Source organism: Humulus lupulus, chromosome 7, assembly GCF_963169125.1.
Source record: "Humulus lupulus chromosome 7, drHumLupu1.1, whole genome shotgun sequence".
NCBI lineage: Eukaryota > Viridiplantae > Streptophyta > Magnoliopsida > Rosales > Cannabaceae > Humulus > Humulus lupulus.
Genome location: NC_084799.1, coordinates 65,977,103 through 65,995,057, shown reverse-complemented (window position 1 = coordinate 65,995,057; position 17,955 = coordinate 65,977,103). Strand labels below are relative to the sequence as shown.

Below are 17,955 nucleotides of genomic sequence, written 5' to 3'. Positions count from 1 at the left end.
CTATTTTTACAAGGGTATCTTTTAGGACCCTTTTTGGCTAGACGACTTTGTAGCTGCTCTAGGCTTATTGATGGATGCTCTACTTGAGGCCTTACCCCTCGTGGAGGTATTAGCCTTTATTAGGAGTTTTTCCTTGTGAAATTTTTTGACTTTTTTTCACAAGTGTCTCTTGTCAGCACTTTTTGGCTAGACAGCTTGGTGGCTGCTCTAGGCTTATTGGTGGACATCCTCCTTGAGGTGTTACCCCTTGTGGAGGCATTAGCCTATCATGAGGTTGTCCTTATGGAACCTTTTGGCTCTCTTGGCATCCATAATGCTTATTCATGACTTTTCCGATTTGATTTGGTTGTTTTTCTCAAGTGAAATTACGTATTTGATTTGTTTTGTGAACTTGTGCAGTTTGTCACTATAATTCTGATTAGTACGCGAATTCAAAGTTTTTAAATTAAATATCTGCGTAATTAGTCAAAATTTGAAAATCTGGCACATGCGATATATCGCCTGTCTTGGGCGATATATCGTCACTTGAGGAATATGGATTGTTCACAGATACAGAAATGACAACAGAGATTTTGCATTTTTATCGAGAATATTCGGCAGTCGATATATCGCAACATGGGAGGCGATATATCGGCATGAGGGCATTTTTGGAATTTTCATGGAATTTTGTAGGGTTTTTTTTTCGTGGAAATACAAAGAGGGTTGGAAAAAGGGAGGAGAGGTGTTCTGGACGATGTGGAGAAGGAATAGAGCAAGAATTCATTAGATTTATTTAATCTTTTTATGTTTTTCAATTTGAGATTATTTTTATGCAATTATGTTTAACATTATGAACTAAATTATTGTTTAGAGTATTTTAATGTAGTCGCTGGATATTATTTTCATCTTTAATTCAATTTCTATGATTTCTTGAATTTATGTTTATCTATTGTTCTTATGCTTAATGCTTGTAATTGACTGACCATCTTTTGCATGATTTTTGGTTTGAATTCAATATCTGAAAAAGTGAGACTTGGAATAGCTATAGATAATAGACATAGATTTCAATTTAGAACAAAAGTATCAAATTGGTTTGTGTAGCAATTAAGTTTCTGTTCTTAATGCGGTTATGTGTAGAATTTATCACATATATGTAGAGAATTCACAGGTAAACTGAATATTTTATATCTTGAGAAAGAATAGAATTGTCAATAGTAAACCTGCTATAATCATAGTTAGAAGAATCATATCAATTGTATTATTGTTTGAATAGAATTGAAGGTTGATGAAATTAAAATGCTCTAATATTTTTTCTATTAAATTTCATTAATTTAATTCTGTTCTTCTAGTTTATTGTTAGTTTTTAATTTTTCACTCAATTTTCATTAGTCAAATAGAAATTAAAGTTCACTTTTGGTAATTAGTAGATCAATTCTTTGTGGGAATGATACTTTACTTCTACTATTATTACTTGGTTGATTGCGTACACTTGCGCAGTAAAAATTTTGTAACAAGTTTGGGGCGTCGTTGCCGGGGAATTGAAATTCTATTAATATCAAAATAGTTAATTTTTATTCTAATTTGAATGTCTTTATTTCTTTGTACTAATTTAATTTGTCGCACTTTGCTATTTTAGGTGAATCTTTAATGCGACGTGAAGGGTCTGCCAATCTTTTTCCTGTTAATCCTGAAATTGAAAGATCTTGCAAAAAGAACAGAAGGAACAAAAGTTTGGAAGCATCAATGGCTGCCAACCAAAGAGACGAGGCCAATCACATTGATGGTGAAAACCCCATCGGGATCAAAATATGCGAGCATTAAGAGATTATGTGCTCCCTGCTATCACAGGGGTGCACTCGTGCATTAGACCGCTGGCTGTCACTGCCAATAACTTTAAGATTAAGCCGGCGATGATACAAATGGTCCAGACTTCTGTTCAGATTGGGGATCTCCCCACTGAAGATCCTAACTTGCACATAGTGAACTTCCTTGAGCTATGTACAACGTTCAAGTTTAATGGGGTGAACGATGATGCAATAAGGTTGAGACTGTTCCCTTTCTCACTTAGGGACAGAGCATAAAGTTGGCTTATTTCTCTGCAGGCCAACTCAATTAATACATGGGAGGAACTAGCTCAGAAGTTTCTCTCCAAGTTGAGGGGGGAAATCAATAATTTCTATCAGAATGAGGGAGAGTCATTGTACGATGCTTGGGAAAGATTCAAAGACCTGCTCAGAAAATGCCCTCATCATAGTATTGAGAAGTGGAATTTAGTCCACAATTTTTATAATGGGCTGTGCGGTACTGCTCGCACTATCATAGATGCAGCAGCAGGTGGTGCTTTCATGAGTAAAGGGGCTGATGAGGCCTATGAATTGTTAGAGGAGATGGCCATGAACAATTATCAGTGGCCTGCTGAACGAGACCCCTCATAGAGAAAAGTAGCTGGGGTACATGAATTAGATGCTATTACTGCTTTAACTACTCAGGTTTCTTCATTGACAAAGCAGTTGCAACAAAACAAGATCTCAGCTTAGACTCAGTCTATACAAATGCAGTCAGGGTGTGAATTGTGTGGGGGGCTCATTTGTATGAACAGTGTATAGTTGCCAGCATATATGGTAATATTCTAGTTGATCAGGTCCAGGTACAGGCAGTTGGTAATTTTCCAAGGTCGTATAACGATCCGTTCTCCAATTCATTCAATCCAGGGTGGAAAAACCATCCTAATTTATCATGGAGAAACAATCAGGGGCCTCTAGTTCAGTATCAGACTCTATTTCCACAAACCATGCCTCAAGTACAACTAGTAGCTCCTACACAACAGACCAGGCCACCAGATCCACAAGAAAAATAGAGTGAGTTAGAAGCTGCTCTTGTGACTCTTACCAAGAATCAAGCGTAGTTTATAACAGAAACCAGGTCTTCAATCAGAAACTTGGAAACACAGGTTGGACAGTTGGAAAATTTTCTTAATACCAGGCCTCAGGGGAATCTACCCAGTTCAACAATAGTGAATCCAAAAGAACAATGTCAGGCAGTGACGTTGAGAAGTGGTAAGGCCTATGAAGGGCCTAAAGCAGAGGTAGAGGATTCAGAACTTAATTAATCTAAAGATTCCATAACTTTATTTTACTGCGAACTATTCATGTTCATTTATCTCAAACACAATCCTCCCGTACCAATACATGGTTGAGATCACATATATGAACTTAGGATTTTTTTTTAATATTTACTTAATATTATCACAGAATAATATAGTCCATAAAATATATACATAACAAATTCAATTTATTTATTTATTTCTTAAAACAATGTCTACTACATATGCTTTCAGGACACAATAACAATATCCCCATTACCCGAACCCGATAATGTACTAAATTACCAAATTACCCCTAGGCTCGCCCTGAGCTCGGTATTTGACCCCGTTATGACCAAATCGCTAATTTGCTTCCTAGGATCGTCTCATGCCGAATAGCTCGAACATATCCACATTATAATGTAGTCTCATCCATAAATCATAAACATGCACATAAATATACAGATATGCAATTATCATCATATAATCATGCATTTAATCACTTAATTGCATAATAAATCAATTATGGCCCTCCTGCCCCCCTAATCTAAGCATTAAGCCACATTAGGGAATTTGGGACATTACAACTATCCTGCCCTTACAGAAATTTCATCCTCGAAATTAACATGAACAACTCGGGATACTGAATGTGCATATCTGACTCTAGCTCCCAGGTCGCTTCCTCGACCTTGCTGTTCCTCCATAATACCTTAACCAAAGGTATAGTTTTATTCCTCAGGACCTTGTCTATTCTGTCTAGTATCTGAAGTGGTTGTTCCTCGTAAGAGAGATCTGCCTCAAGCTCCAGATCTTCGTAACTCAAAACGTGAGTCACATCTGATACATATCTCCGAAGAGCTGAGATATGAAATACGTTATGCACGACTGACAATGCTGGTGGTAAGGCCAGCCTGTAAGCCACCTGACCAATCCTCTCCAGGATCTCAAATGGACCTACAAATCAAGGGCTCAACTTGCCCTTATTCCCAAATCTTCTCCCCCTTTTCCATGACGAGACTCTAAGGAAAACATAGTCTCCTACCTGGAACTCCACGTTCCTGCGTTTGGGATCTGCATAAATTTTCTGTCTACTTTGAGAAGCAAGCATCCGAACTCTAATCTTTTCAATGGCCTCATTGGTCCTCTGAATTTCCTCAGGACCCAAGTATCTTCTTTCTCCTATCTCATCCCAATGAATGGGAGATCTGCATTTCCTACCATACAACATCTCATAAAGTGCCATCCCAATGGTCGACTGATAGCTGTTGTTGTAGGAAAACTCTATCAAAGGTAGATACTTACTCCAGGATCCACCAAGGTCCATCACACATGCTCGCAACATCTCTTCTAATATCAGAATTGTCCTCTCAGATTGACCATAGCTACCCTAGAGGCACTGTAGTAGTTGATAACACCCTAAACTTTAGATCTGCCATTTTTGAAGAATACGAGACAAACCGTAGGACCTAGACTTCTTTACTCCATGGTGCATTTGTCCTTGGGTTCAGACAATACGTAGATGAAACCAGCCCCGAGGAAGGACCTGGACCCCTTAGGATCCAAGAAATATTAACTTTATATTCCCCTTATCCTCCATTAATTCCAAGGCCGGAGTTCGTGCCTATCCCGGTCAAAACACCCGAGCTGGTGATAATAGATTCCTCCCCCAGCCCGGAGGGTAGGATCTTTGTTTCCTCCTCTTTATTTATATATGTTTTTAAAGCATCATTTATGTGAACTAACTCCCTTTGTTCATTTTAGGCGAACAGATGGAATCGACCGGAGCTCCCGACCTACAAACTGTCTTTCAGGCTAAGAAAATCGGCACGAGCCCCGTCGTGAAGAGGCCTAGGGTGGCGAAGAAGGCCACCCCTGCAACGGGGAATACTTCAAAATCCCTTGCTAAGGGTAAGGACATGAGCTCAGCTCGAGAACCAGTTCTGATGACCTCTGTTATCGTTGGGCAGGTTCCTCCTCCCCCACCTCAACCAATGCCTCAAGTAATACAATCTGATGCCCCCACCGTCCGAATACCGGTTGATCCTCAAGACCTAAAAAAGATCCCTGAAGCCTTTCGGGGTATCATATATGAGAAATCGACTCATATGGTGGGCCACGCCTATAAAGCCAGTGTGAGGGACTTGAGAACCATAGAGGAGCGCAACCCGGAGAATGTCTTTGAGTCCGCCATGGGGATGAACCTCACCGTGAGTTCTTTTCCCATATTTGGTGATGAAATTTTTTTTACTATGTTTTTCATCTTATATTTTTTACTTGTTTTGTTATTTTGTAGTCCGTCCTGGCCCAATACTGAAACATAACTCATGCTAGGGCCAGAAATGAAGAGCTCTGGGCCGAGCTGGATGCTGCCAAAGTCACCTTGAATGCTGCTAAGAAAGGTGGGTAGGCTGCCAAAGCTGCCTTGACAACTACTCAAAAGAATGAGTAGGATGCCAAGGCTACTCTCATTTCTTCCCAAGAAAAAGAGTAGGCCGCAAAGACCGCACTATACGCCTCCCAAGCTTAGACCACAGAAGCGAACCATCGTGCTGAACAACTTTAGGTCGAGATTAGTGAGTTCAAAGCAAAACTACTCGAGGCCAAAGTTAAAGCCAAGGAGGAAAAGGTGGCGTCATCATCAGCCATGGAGGAGATGCTATTCCATTGCTGGGATTTCAACCAGGACGAGAACTTCTCTTTTATGGAACCCAGGTTATGGGATCCGTACCTTGCTAAATTCAAGGCTCGGTTCTTGCAAGAACCCTCAGAAACTGGTGAGGCATATGGAGCGGCGGAGGGAGACGGCGAGGAGGTCACTTCTGCAGGGCGAGCTGACAGGGTCCAATGATATGATTTTCTTTGTAATTGTCTAAGTCTTTTGATATTAAACAATTGCCTTCGGGCTTAGTTTGAGGTTTTATCTCCTCGATATGACCATATATTTGTTTGTCTTATTTTAATATATATATCTAACTTTTGATCCATTCGTCTTTCCTTTATTAACTTCTCATGCTTATGAATCCTTAGACTCTTGTACATTCGAGATTTTAGGAATCAACTTTTAGATCGAGATAGATCTTATTGAACTTGGTTATATCCAAGTTTTTGTTTGCTTATTTGTATCATAGCTGTTAAGAATCAGGCCTCGAACCTGGTTATATCTAGGGTTTTTTAATGATTTAAACTTAGTTCGAGCATTAAAAAGCCCTTGAATAATCAATTTTCCCAAATTTTTAAGTTTCGAACCTGGTTATGTCCAGGGTTTTAAACGATTTAAACTTAGTTCGCGCTAGGTTTATTGAAAACTCGAGCTTTAAAAAGCTATTGAATAATCAATTTTTCCAAATTTCTAAGTTTCGGACCTGGTTACGTCCAGGGTTTTAAATGATTTAAACTTATTTCGCGCTAGGTTTATTGAAAACTCGAGCTTTAAAAAGTCGTTGAATAATCAATTTTTCCAAGCTTCTAAGTTTTTTGATCTTATCCGAGCAGGATTAATTTTGCCAACTTCAGTTATGTGCCCCCCAAGTAACCGGAATGTATAAAGTTTCTTGGTTGCTTTTACAAATACGAGAACACAAGCTTCCAATAACAGCACTAAGAAATAATTATTTAACAATCCATCTATTATTTAATAAAAATGACTTTTGTATATAAGCCTTACATTGATGGTGGTACTATTGATAATACTTTTTCAAATGCAGAGCATTTCAGGTTTGTGGGACTACTTCCCCATTCAGTCGAGCTATCTTGAAAGTTCCTTCACACAAAACTTCTACGACCTGGTATGGTCCCTCCTAGTTTGGGCCCAATACACCATCCTTGGGGTCTTTATTTTCCAAAACGACCCTTCGGAGAACTAGGTCGCCTAATCCAAGTCTGCGCCTCTTAACTTTAGAATTAAAATAGCGAGTGATTTTTTGTTGATAATGGGTGAGCTGTAACTGCGACTCCTCTCGCTTTTCTTCAATTAGATCGAGAGATGCGTTAAGTAGTCCATCATTCTATTCTTGATTAAATGTCCTTTGCACGTGAGTAGCTACCATGGCTTCGATTGAAGTACGACTTCGCTTCCAAAAGTTAAGGAAAAAGGAGTATGCCCCGTGATGGTCCTGTGAGAAGTTCGGCAGGCCCAAAGTACTTGCGGGAGCTGTTTGGGCCATAATCCTTTGGCTTTGTCTAACCTCTTCTTCATGCTTGCCTTAAGGGTTTTGTTTATAGCCTCGACCTGCCCGTTGGATTGCGGATATGCTACTGACGAGAAACTCTTCGTGATGCCATCTTTTTCATAGAATTCAGTGAAGAGATCGCTGTCAAACTGTGTCTCATTGTCTGGCACTATCTTTTTAGGAAGCCCAAACCGACATATAATATTCTTTACCACGAAGTCCACGACTCTTTTTGAAGTGATGGTTTCCAGAGGCTCGACTTCTACCCACTTCGTGAAGTAGTCGATCGCCACCACCGCGTAACGAACTCCCCCCTTTCCCATAGGTAGGGAGCCTATTAGGTCGATTCCCCATACTGCAAATGGCCATGGGCTCGAACAGAGCAGATCAGGAAACCATGGCAAAACACTGGCATTTGTCGTATTTCTGAACATATGAGATCGAGTCTTTCGTTAAAGTGGGCCAAAAATAGCACTGCCTCAGTATCTTCAGTGCCAGGTTTTTCCCCCAGCATGATTTCCACAAAAGCTTTCGTGTATTTCTTGTAAAATGGTTTTGGCTTCCTTGGGTAGAACACATCATAGGAGAGGCAACGAATGACCATGCTGACATAAGGTTCCATCTACTATTACGTACCTTGGAGCTTGATAAAGTATTTTTCTCGCGTCTTTTCTGTCGTCAGGTAACTTTCCAGTTGCGAGGTATTCCATTATAGGAGTCATCCAGGTCGGCCTTATGTCGATCATTCTGACCTCTATCACTTCTCCTATCACACTCGGGCTCTCCAAGAACTACACTGGCACCACATTCAATGTCTCAACCTCTTTTGTGGTAGCAAGCCTTGCCAAAGCATCAGCATTAGAATTCTGCTCGCGGGGTATCTGTTCAACGGAGTTGTACTCAAATTAGACAGTTCTCCCTTTACCTTAGTGAGGTAGGCTGCCATCTTGGTACCTCGGGCTTAACACTCTCCTAATTTTTGATTGACCACGAGGTTGGAATCGATATAGCATTGGATGGCTTTTGCCTTGAGTTCTTTTGCTACCCCCAGTCCTGCTAGTAAGGCCTCATATTCGGCTTCGTTGTTGGATGCCTGAAATTTAAACCTCATAGCTGTATGAAATCGATGCCCTTCTCGTGAGATTAAGATGATCCCAGCTCTTGATCCGTTCTTGTTTGACGATCCGTCAATGTAGATTTTCCATAATTCGTGCACCGGCTCCCTCAAGAGCTCTTCTTGAAAACCGGTGCATTCAGCCATAAAATCAGCAAGGGCCTGAATTTTAATTGAGGTTTGTGGCATATACAATATCTCGAACTGACTAAGTTTAATGGCCCATTTTAAAAGACATCCCGGCGTTTCAAGTTTTTGCAAAGCCTGCCTTAAAGGTTGGTCGGTCAAGACGTTGATTGAATGGGACTGGAAATATGGTCGGAGCTTTCTGGAAGCCAATATTAGACAGAATGCCAGCTTCTCTATCAGTGGATATGGTGACTTGGCTCCGAGAAGTCTCTTGCTTACATAATAAACTGGTTTCTGAGCACGGTCTTCTTCTCAAACTAACATGGCGCTGACTGCATTATCTGTCATGACCAAATAAAGGAACAGAGATTCTCCAGACATAGGTTTAGATAATACAAGGGGCTCGGCCAGATGCGTTTTTAGGTCGTGGAATGCCTATTCGCACTCCTCGGTCCACTCACATTTTTTGTTTCCTCTGAGCAAGTTGTAGAATGGCAGACACTTGTTAGTGGATTTTGAAATGAAACGATTCAAAGCCGCCACCCTTCTAGTTAGACTTTGAAATTCTTTACGTGACCTGGGCGAGGGCATTTCTAACAACGATCTGGCTTTCTCAGAATTCGCCTTGATCCCCCTTGTGTTGACTATGAACCCCAGGAATTTTCCAGATGCCACTCCAAAAGTGCAATTCTGGGGATTCAGCTTCATGTCATACCTCCTTAATATTCCAAAACACTCATCTAGATCAGACACATGGTTGTTGGAAGTTTTTTATTTGGCAAGCATGTCATCGACATATACTTCCATACTTCTCCTGATCTAACTAGCAAACATCTTGTTGACCAAGCATTGATACGTAGCCCCGACATTCTTCAGCTCGAAGGGCATAACTTTATATCAGTATACGTTATGTTCTGTCATGAAGCTAGTATGTTCCTGGTCCGTAGGATTCATCGTGATCTGGTTATATCCAGAATACACGTCCATGAAGGAAATAAGCTCGTGACTTACCGTGGCATCTACCGACTGATCAATCCTTGGCAGTGGGAAACAATCCTTGGGACAAGCTTTATTTAGATCAAAGAAGTCGATACAGGTCCTCCACTTCCCGTTTGGTTTCGAGACCAGCATGGGATTGGAGACCCAGATCGGGTATTTTGCCTCTTGAATAAACTCGCATTTCAATAATCAAGCTACTTCTTCCTCAAGGGCTTTATCTCGGATCGTTCCCAAACGTCTCTGTTTTTTAGATTTTGCAGGCACATTCTGTCAAAATTCGGACTTATTCCCACCATATCTTCATGTGACCAAGCGAAAACGTCTAGGTTTTCCTGTAAGAAATAAACCAGCTCCTTCTTCCTTTTATTGTCAAGATTCTTCCCAATCTTTACGACTCTTAAAGCATCTTTGGGGTCGATGTTTACTTCCTCGAGCTCTTCTATGGCTTGGAGTTCTGATCTGTCTTCGCCTACCCATGGGTCAATGTCATCGCGTTGGGCGACGTCACTATCTTTTTTTTGCTGAGGTTGTTCCGTCCCGCTAGTAACTTCTACTTCCTGGAACTCCTCACCTCTGTCATTTATGACCATCGCCTGCTGCCTGGGTTGTGATTTTCCCTTCATAGAAATGCTATAGCATTCCCTGGCAGCGAGTTGATCACCTCTAATGGTGCATATTCCCGTGGCTGAGGGGAATTTCATTGCCAGGTGGCGGATAGAGGTTATGGCTTCAAACGCCATCAGCGCAGGTCGCCCCAAAATCACATTGTATGCAGCCGGACAATCGATTACCATGAACTCAAGTAACTTGGAAACAATTTACGAGTCTTCTCCCAATGTCACCACCAATCCGATCGCCCCGATGGCTGCCGACCCTTCACCAGAAAACCCATATAGAGTCATTGAGGTCGCCTTTAAATCAGTTACAGATAACCCCATTTTTCCCAGGGCGGACCTAAAAAGTAGATTCACAGAACTTCCGTTATCCACTAGTGTTCTTCGGGCCCTCCGGTTGGCGAGTTGAACGGTTATGACCAACGGATCATTATGTGGGAATTGAACGTGGCTAGCATCCTCTTATGTGAAAATGATTGGTTGCTTTTCCAATCAATGTTGTTTTGATAACCATTGTTATGGGACGAACTCCACCCCGTTATGGGACTTCAGTTCATTAATGTACCTCTTCTGGGCCCCGCTGCTCGTGCCTGCCAAATGAGGTCCTCCCAAAATGGTGGTTATATCTCCTCCTACTATCTGGGGAGGGTCTACCTGATTTGCTTGAGCTCTAGGTTGGTTAGTAGGAGCTTCTTGAACAGGCAGCAGGGTCTGACCAATGGGCTGACTCGGATTCACCCGATTTCATGCATACTAGGCCAAAGGTCCCGCTCTAATGAGGGTTTCAATCTCATCCTTTAGCTGCCAACAATCATCAATGTTATGACCGATGCCATTATGTAATCAGCAGAACTTTGAAGAATCTCTCTTCGCCCTCTGGTTTTTTAACGATTTTGACTTCTTCCATGGAAGGCGATTAGAATTTGCTAGGAAGATGTGCTCCCTAGTGTCCGTTAGGTGGGTATAAGTAGCGTAAACAGGTTTGAACTTCTCCATAGACTTATTTTTCTTCTTCCCACTCTGGCCGCCCTCGCCATTTCCCTTCCTTTTGTTATTCCCCCTTGGTTATTCTGGGTAACGGTTTAAGCCGTAGCTGCAATGTCTGTTACCGCTCCAACAGGCTGAACAGGGGTCTGGCTGGTTCCCACAATAAAAGCTCGCTCCTCCTTTAGGTTAATCCATTCTTGAGCTCGGGCCAAGAATTCATCCACACTCTTAACTCCTTTTCTTTGGAATTCCTGCCACAGGTCACCCCCAACGAGGATTCCTGTCCTCATTGCCATTATCTTAGAACTGTCATCAACATCCCTAGCTCGTGCAACGTCATCTACTTAGATATGCATTCAACGTCTCGCCAGGTTGTTGCTTTACGTTGGCCAATGAATCAGTATCAACCCGAGCTGCCTGTGAAGCTCGGAATGCTTTTTTGAAATCAGAATAAAACTTCTTCCACGAGATTATGGAATGCCCCTTGTATTGCTTAAACCATTGCCTGGCTGGCCTGACTAGAGTTGCAGGGAATAAAATACACCTTAGATCGAGCCCGACATTGTGAGCCATCATCATGGTGTTAAACATTTCGAGGTGATCTGACAGATCTCCATCTCCATCAAATTTTGACAGGTGTGGCATTCTAAAGCCTACCGGATATGTGGCCGCCGCAATATTTGGAGCAAAAGGCTTAAGCTCCTCATCTGAGTCACAATCGTATTTTTCTTTTCTAAATAAAAGCCTCTTCATTTGCTCTTCCATTAGGGCTAGTCTTTCGAGGGTTTGGTCCTTAGTCCCTAGGTTACCTGGGGGCTATTCAATAGCTCCCATCCTATCGTATGCATTTGATGGGGTATTGTCCCCCCCAAGCTCGAGCTTTGTTTTGTGGGCATTCCTATTATCGCGTACTATGGATGGACTTCCTTCTTGTCGAGTATAGCTAATATCTTCATTCAAGCTGGATTCCTTCTCTACAAATTCAAACGATCGCGCAAATCGAGTTACGGATCGTGCCGAGGGCTCTGTGCTGAAGTTAACTAATTTCTTAGGTCGCCCTCGGACCTACTGCTACGACGACTTTTGGTCCAATAACTCCCATTTGTGAAGCTTACAGCTCACGGTTGGGGCCGAGGATCTGGATTTTTGACACTTGTTCGTGGGACAAAAGTATTGGCAGATGGGGGAGGATTTCAATGGTTAAAATCTGGATGAGGTGGTGTCGGATGTATTATAGGTGACGGGGGATGCCTTATTTGTGAGGCTATCCTCGTTCCATTAGGGGGACTAAATGAGCCCGCCTATGTTCTACTCCAATGTCTCAAGTTCTCTGTGCCTGTTGATTCGATTGCGGCATAGGAGGGTTTGTTTGAGCATTTTGTCTTCGTGAGCCTATCCCAACCACCCCTCATGGATTTTCATGGGCATTCCCAGGGGCCGGTGAAGAAGGCAACGAACTTGGGGTTGCAGTCCTAACCGACCGACTGACATGCTGACGACCTCTATGATGATTACTGGGTTGAGCATTCTGGCGATCTTGCCCCGTAGGTACAGAAATTGGAGTGGTGGTTCTGATTGATTGACTCAGTTTAGATCGATTATTCCTGTGGGACTTATGAGACCCATTCTGCCTCTTTTCGACATTAACGTCGGTTGCCAAAGGGGGTAACCGAGCCAAAACCTCCTCAATCTGCCTGTTTTCCTTAGCGAGATGGCTCCTCAATTGCATGTTTTCCAACTCGACGAAAGTAGGTAGTCTGGATTTGGATTCGGCGGCAATGATGCCGAACTCCCAGTGTCACCTTGTCCCGCCAGTTATTTTCCCGGACATTGCTGAATCTCAAGGCCATGTTCATTCGAAACAGCGGTACGATGGACCTCCTACCCACCGGGCTGTTCTATCTCATTATCGTGCATTGAGCGAGTGAGCACCATGATGAGAATTGACTGGGATTTTGATGAAGCACTAATTTACTCTCAATGAAAGCACCAAACTGTTGACGCAGTTTTTCGCCAACAGTGTATTAAGAAATAATAAGGTACATTAGTGCTTTAAAGTATACTGTAATGGAAAATAACCTGAATTCACTCAAGAACACATAAATTTTACATGGTTCAGTGGTTAAAATCCACCTAGTCCACGAGTCAATATTATTGCTGTTTCTCCCTCTATTTTGGCAGAGTTTCGGTATTACAGAATAATCCCCTCTTTCCTGTCCAATATCCCTAGTATTTATAGGGGAATTCCATGGACAGGTTTGGGTAACCGCGTGAGTCAATCGCACATTTACATAATGTCTACATTCAATACAAATAATTCCCATTTATATTGGGATATGATTTGATTACAAAGGAAATATATCTTGCTATCTTGGATAATAAATATGACAGCCTGGTCATGAATAAGCGTATAAGCAAATCCCGAATCTTTGGGAATCCTTTAGTATGCAGTATGTGTTATATCTAAATCACCCGAGCTGCGTATCTTCCATGGGCTTGTATTCTGACAGCTATTCGACCCCGAGCTAGTGCTTTGATGACTTATCTTATTCGTAGTTCGTGGTAAAGTCAGGACGCCTAACACCAGGTCTGACCATTACGAACCTCGAGCTGTCCGTATAGATAATAATAAGATATTCTACTTGATTACTTTTCCACGTATTTATCTACCAGTTGTACCCAAGCTGAGTGAATGAACTCGTGCTAAGATTAGGGTACAACAAACTCATATAACATAAACAAGAGTTCATAGTAACTTCAGGATTAAGATCTATTTGTATATGATCATCAGTTGATATATTTAATTAATACTTCGAAACTGTATTTAACTAAGTATTAATAAACGTATCTGGTCCAGTTCTATATATTCTCTAATATATAAAGTACCTCCACTAAAGTGTCCTACTACACTAGTAATCCAGATCTAGATCACATGTATTCATAATACTAGTGGACCGTACTTGTAGTAATTAATCTAAAGATTCCATAACTTTATTTACTGCGAACTATTCAAGTTCATTTATCTCAAACACAATCCTCCCGTACCAATACGTGGTTGAGATCACATATACGAACTTAGGAATTTTTTTTTTATATTTACTTAATACCATCACAGAATAATATAGTCCATAAAATATATACAAAACAAATTCAATTTATTTATTTATTTCTTAAAACAATGTCTACTACATATGCTTTCAGGGCACAATTCCCAACATAAACATCAACAGAGACCCGTACTTCAAGATTCCATATCCACAGAGGTTGAGAAAGTCTAACTTGGACAAGCAGTTCTTAAAGTTTCTTGAGGTATTTAAGAAGCTGCATATTAATATTCCATTTGCTGAGGCATTAGAGAAGATGCCCTCTTATGTCAAATTTATGAAGGAGACTCTATCAAAGAAAAGAAGAAGGGTAGAGTATGAGAGTGTAGCAATTACTAAAGAGTGTAGCACTATTTTACAGAATAAGCTTCCCCCGAAATTGAGAGATCTTGGCAATTTTACTATTCCTTGCACTATTGGAAATTTTGAGTGCAAGCATGTCCTATATGATTTGGGGGCAAGAATTAATTTGATGTCATTGTCTGTATTTCACAGACTTGGTTTGGGGGAGGCTAGTCCTACTACAGTCGCATTTCATCTAGCAAATCACTTAGTTAAACATCCCAGAGGTATCATAGAGGATGTTCTTGTTAAAGTGGACAAATTCATTTGTCCGGCAGATTTCATCGTCTTAGATATGGAGGAAGATGAAAATGTCCCAATCATTATGGGAAGGCCATTTTTAGCTACTGGGAAAGCTCTGATTGATGTTCAGAAAGGTGAACTGAAGCTCTGAGTTTAGGGGTGAAGAAATGGTATTTAACGTGTTTAAAGCTTTAAATTTTGCCAATGTAAATGACAGGTTTTTAGAGTTGACATGGTAGAGAAAGCAGTGGCAGCGATTAACATTACAGAGGATTCCCTTCTATTAAGTTTGACGACAGATGATGTAGATGTTGAGATAGACAGAGAGGTCCAAGGGTGTGTATAGTGGATGAATTCTAAAGGGCCAATTTATAATCGAAAATATGAAGAATTGGGCCAGGGACTTGAAAGACCATTACCATCAGTTGAGAAACCTCCAGAGTTGGAATTGAAATCATTGCCAGCACATCTTCAATATGCTTTTTTTGGGTGAGAAAGCGACTTTACCAGTCATTGTGTCTTCTTCTATTTCTACTGAGGAGATGGAAAAACTGTTAAGGGTATTGAGAACCCATAAGTTGGCAATTGGATGGATGCTGACAGATATTCAAGGTATAAGTCCATCAACAGTTATGCACAAGATCTTGATGGAAGATGACAGTAAGCCCTCCATTGAAGCATAGTGTTGTCTGAATCCAACAATGAAAGAGGTAGTCAGAAAGGAAATCTTGAAGTGGTTAGATGCTGGGGTGATCTATCCCATTTCAGATAGCAGTTGGGTAAGTCCAGTTCAGGTAGTTCCTAAGAAAGGATGCATTACAGTGGTAAAGAATGACATTAATGAGCTTATCTCAACGCGTACAATAACTGGTTGGAGGATTTGTATTGACTATCGTAAATTGAACAAAGGAACTAGAAAATATCACTTCCTGCTGCCTTTCATTGATCAGATGTTGGATAGGTTGGCTGGACACAAATATTATTATTTTCTGGATGGCTATTCAGGGTACCATCAAATAGCCATTGCTCCTGAGGATCAAGAGAAAATGACTTTCACTTGTCCATATGGTACATTTGCATTCCGTCATATGCCTTTTGGTCTATGCAATGCTCCAGCAACTTTCCAAAGGTGTATGAAGACTATATTTCTCTAATATGGTGGAACGTAGCATTGAGATTTTTGTAATGCCCTGAAATCCCTAACGCGGTTTAATGGCTGGATTAGTAGGCCGGGAGGGCCATAACTGTTTAATTATGCCATTAAATGATTATGTGCATGTCTATGTGAATTATATTATAATATGATGTTATATGCATGCATGTGGGTCCACATTCGATTATTAGGGTGTTTTGGTAATTTGGCCCGTTGAGGGCATATTTGTGTATTTTGGTGCATAATGTGAGTTATGGATGAGATCCCATTATTATGGAGATATATTCAAGCTATTCGGCATGAGACGGTCTTATATTGTAAATTAGCGGTTTTGTCATAACAGGGTTTTTTTATTGGGATATTGAGTAATGAGAATTTTTATTTGATGATAAATTGGGAGTTATTGAGATCAGGAGGAAATTCTGGGAGTTTTGACTATAATGTCCCCGGGGGTGTTTTTGGGACCCCGAGCACTAGGTTTTATTTGAGGTTACTTAAGCTTGAAGTAGCTTGTCAGATAGAACCGTACGTTAGAAAAAACACTTTCTCTCTTCCCGTTAGTTTCTTTTACTGTTCAAGGAAATTTCAAAGAAATCTTGAGTTCTAGGAGTCGGAATCAAGCGAGGATCGAGGCATAGTGATCCTAGGAAAGATTAGAAGCTTCTTGACAGAAGAATTTGGCGAGAAACAACCCAATCAAAGGAGAATTTTAGAGTTTCTAAGCTTCGAATTGGATTTTGTGAATCGTTGAGTTTTTGGTTCGTTTGAGCCTCGGGATTTGATGGTTTTGGATCATTGGGAAGTTTGGGAAATTTGATTTTTGGATTTGGAAGTGTTTAGGTATGTTGTTGGAGGGTTTGGGATGAAGAAGATCGAGTTCTTCGTTGGTTCTGGGTGGGGGGTCGCGGCCCTGTTCTTGGGTGCCGCGGCCCAAGCTCGAAGAAGAAGCTGGGGAGGTTTTGGCATTGCTGGGCGCCGCGACCCTGAGTATGGGGCGCTGTGACCCTTGCTCTTGGTGTGGCTAGGGGCCGCGGCTCAAGGTGCTAGGGCCGCGACTCTTGGGTAGTTTTGAGCCCGTTTGAGTGTTTTGACCTCGAGAACTTGGTTTTAGGCCTCAGGATTGTTCCTACTACCCTGATTAGTGGGGATTGATGTCCCAGAGGCTAGATCTTGGTTTGGGAACCCTTGTTATTCATTTTATTGATGGTGTCCCATATTTGGTTATGACTAGGTGATCGCTAAAGGAATAAAAGTCATATCGTTCTCAAGGGTCGTTCTTTTATTCATTCTCGCTCGAATCAGAGGTAAGAAAAATGCACCCCATATGTGACATGCATGATTGTTGTTGAGGCATGTTGGTTGATAAATATGGACATTGATTGCATATTAAATGCTTAGCAGAGCTTGCTTACTTGTGTATGGAACTGATTAGTCAGGGACGACACTGGTCGCATATTATGACCTGTGAGTCAGAAACGACATAAGCGTCCTGAACGCAGGGCCGAATAATATTAGATCTAATCGATATCAGCGTTGAATGAATCTAAAGCATTAATGCTGGACTGAACCTAAGGTCAATGAAAATTATAAGCGCTTGACTAGTCTAAGACTAGTTACTCAGAGCCAGGGCCTAAGGCCTAGGTGACTGCTTGTCACATGGCTAGGGAGCAGAATCCCATGGTTGTGACTCTATGGTCAAGAGGTAGGTTATGTTGGTGACTAGTCATCAAGCACCTATCCTGTTTAATCTAGTGAAAGGATCACTTATTTGTAAAGCCCCTGTGACCCTATCGTCACATGGCTAGAGGGAACGGAACCCACCTTGGTGACTTTTGTGACTGTCACTCATCTGTTTTGGACTGAAAGTCCTGAATGATGATTATGATCATTGTTGCTATTATATTCATACTATATTGTGTTTTCTTGCTGGGCTTTGGCTCATGGGTGCTATGTGGTGCAGGTAAAGGGAAAGAAAAGCTCACCCAACCTTGAGTGGAGAGCTTAGGTGATGATGTGTACATATGCGGCCGCTTGACCACC

The 17,955-nt window shown here is 41.3% G+C and overlaps 1 non-coding gene across 1 annotated transcript; it reads right to left on the bottom strand.

The window, feature by feature from the left end:
* Positions 1-2,129: 2,129 nt before the first annotated feature.
* On the bottom strand, positions 2,130-2,236 carry LOC133793349 (small nucleolar RNA R71). Its single transcript, XR_009874795.1, has one exon. It is a non-coding gene; the product is annotated as a small nucleolar RNA R71 (small nucleolar RNA).
* Positions 2,237-17,955: the final 15,719 nt, after the last annotated feature.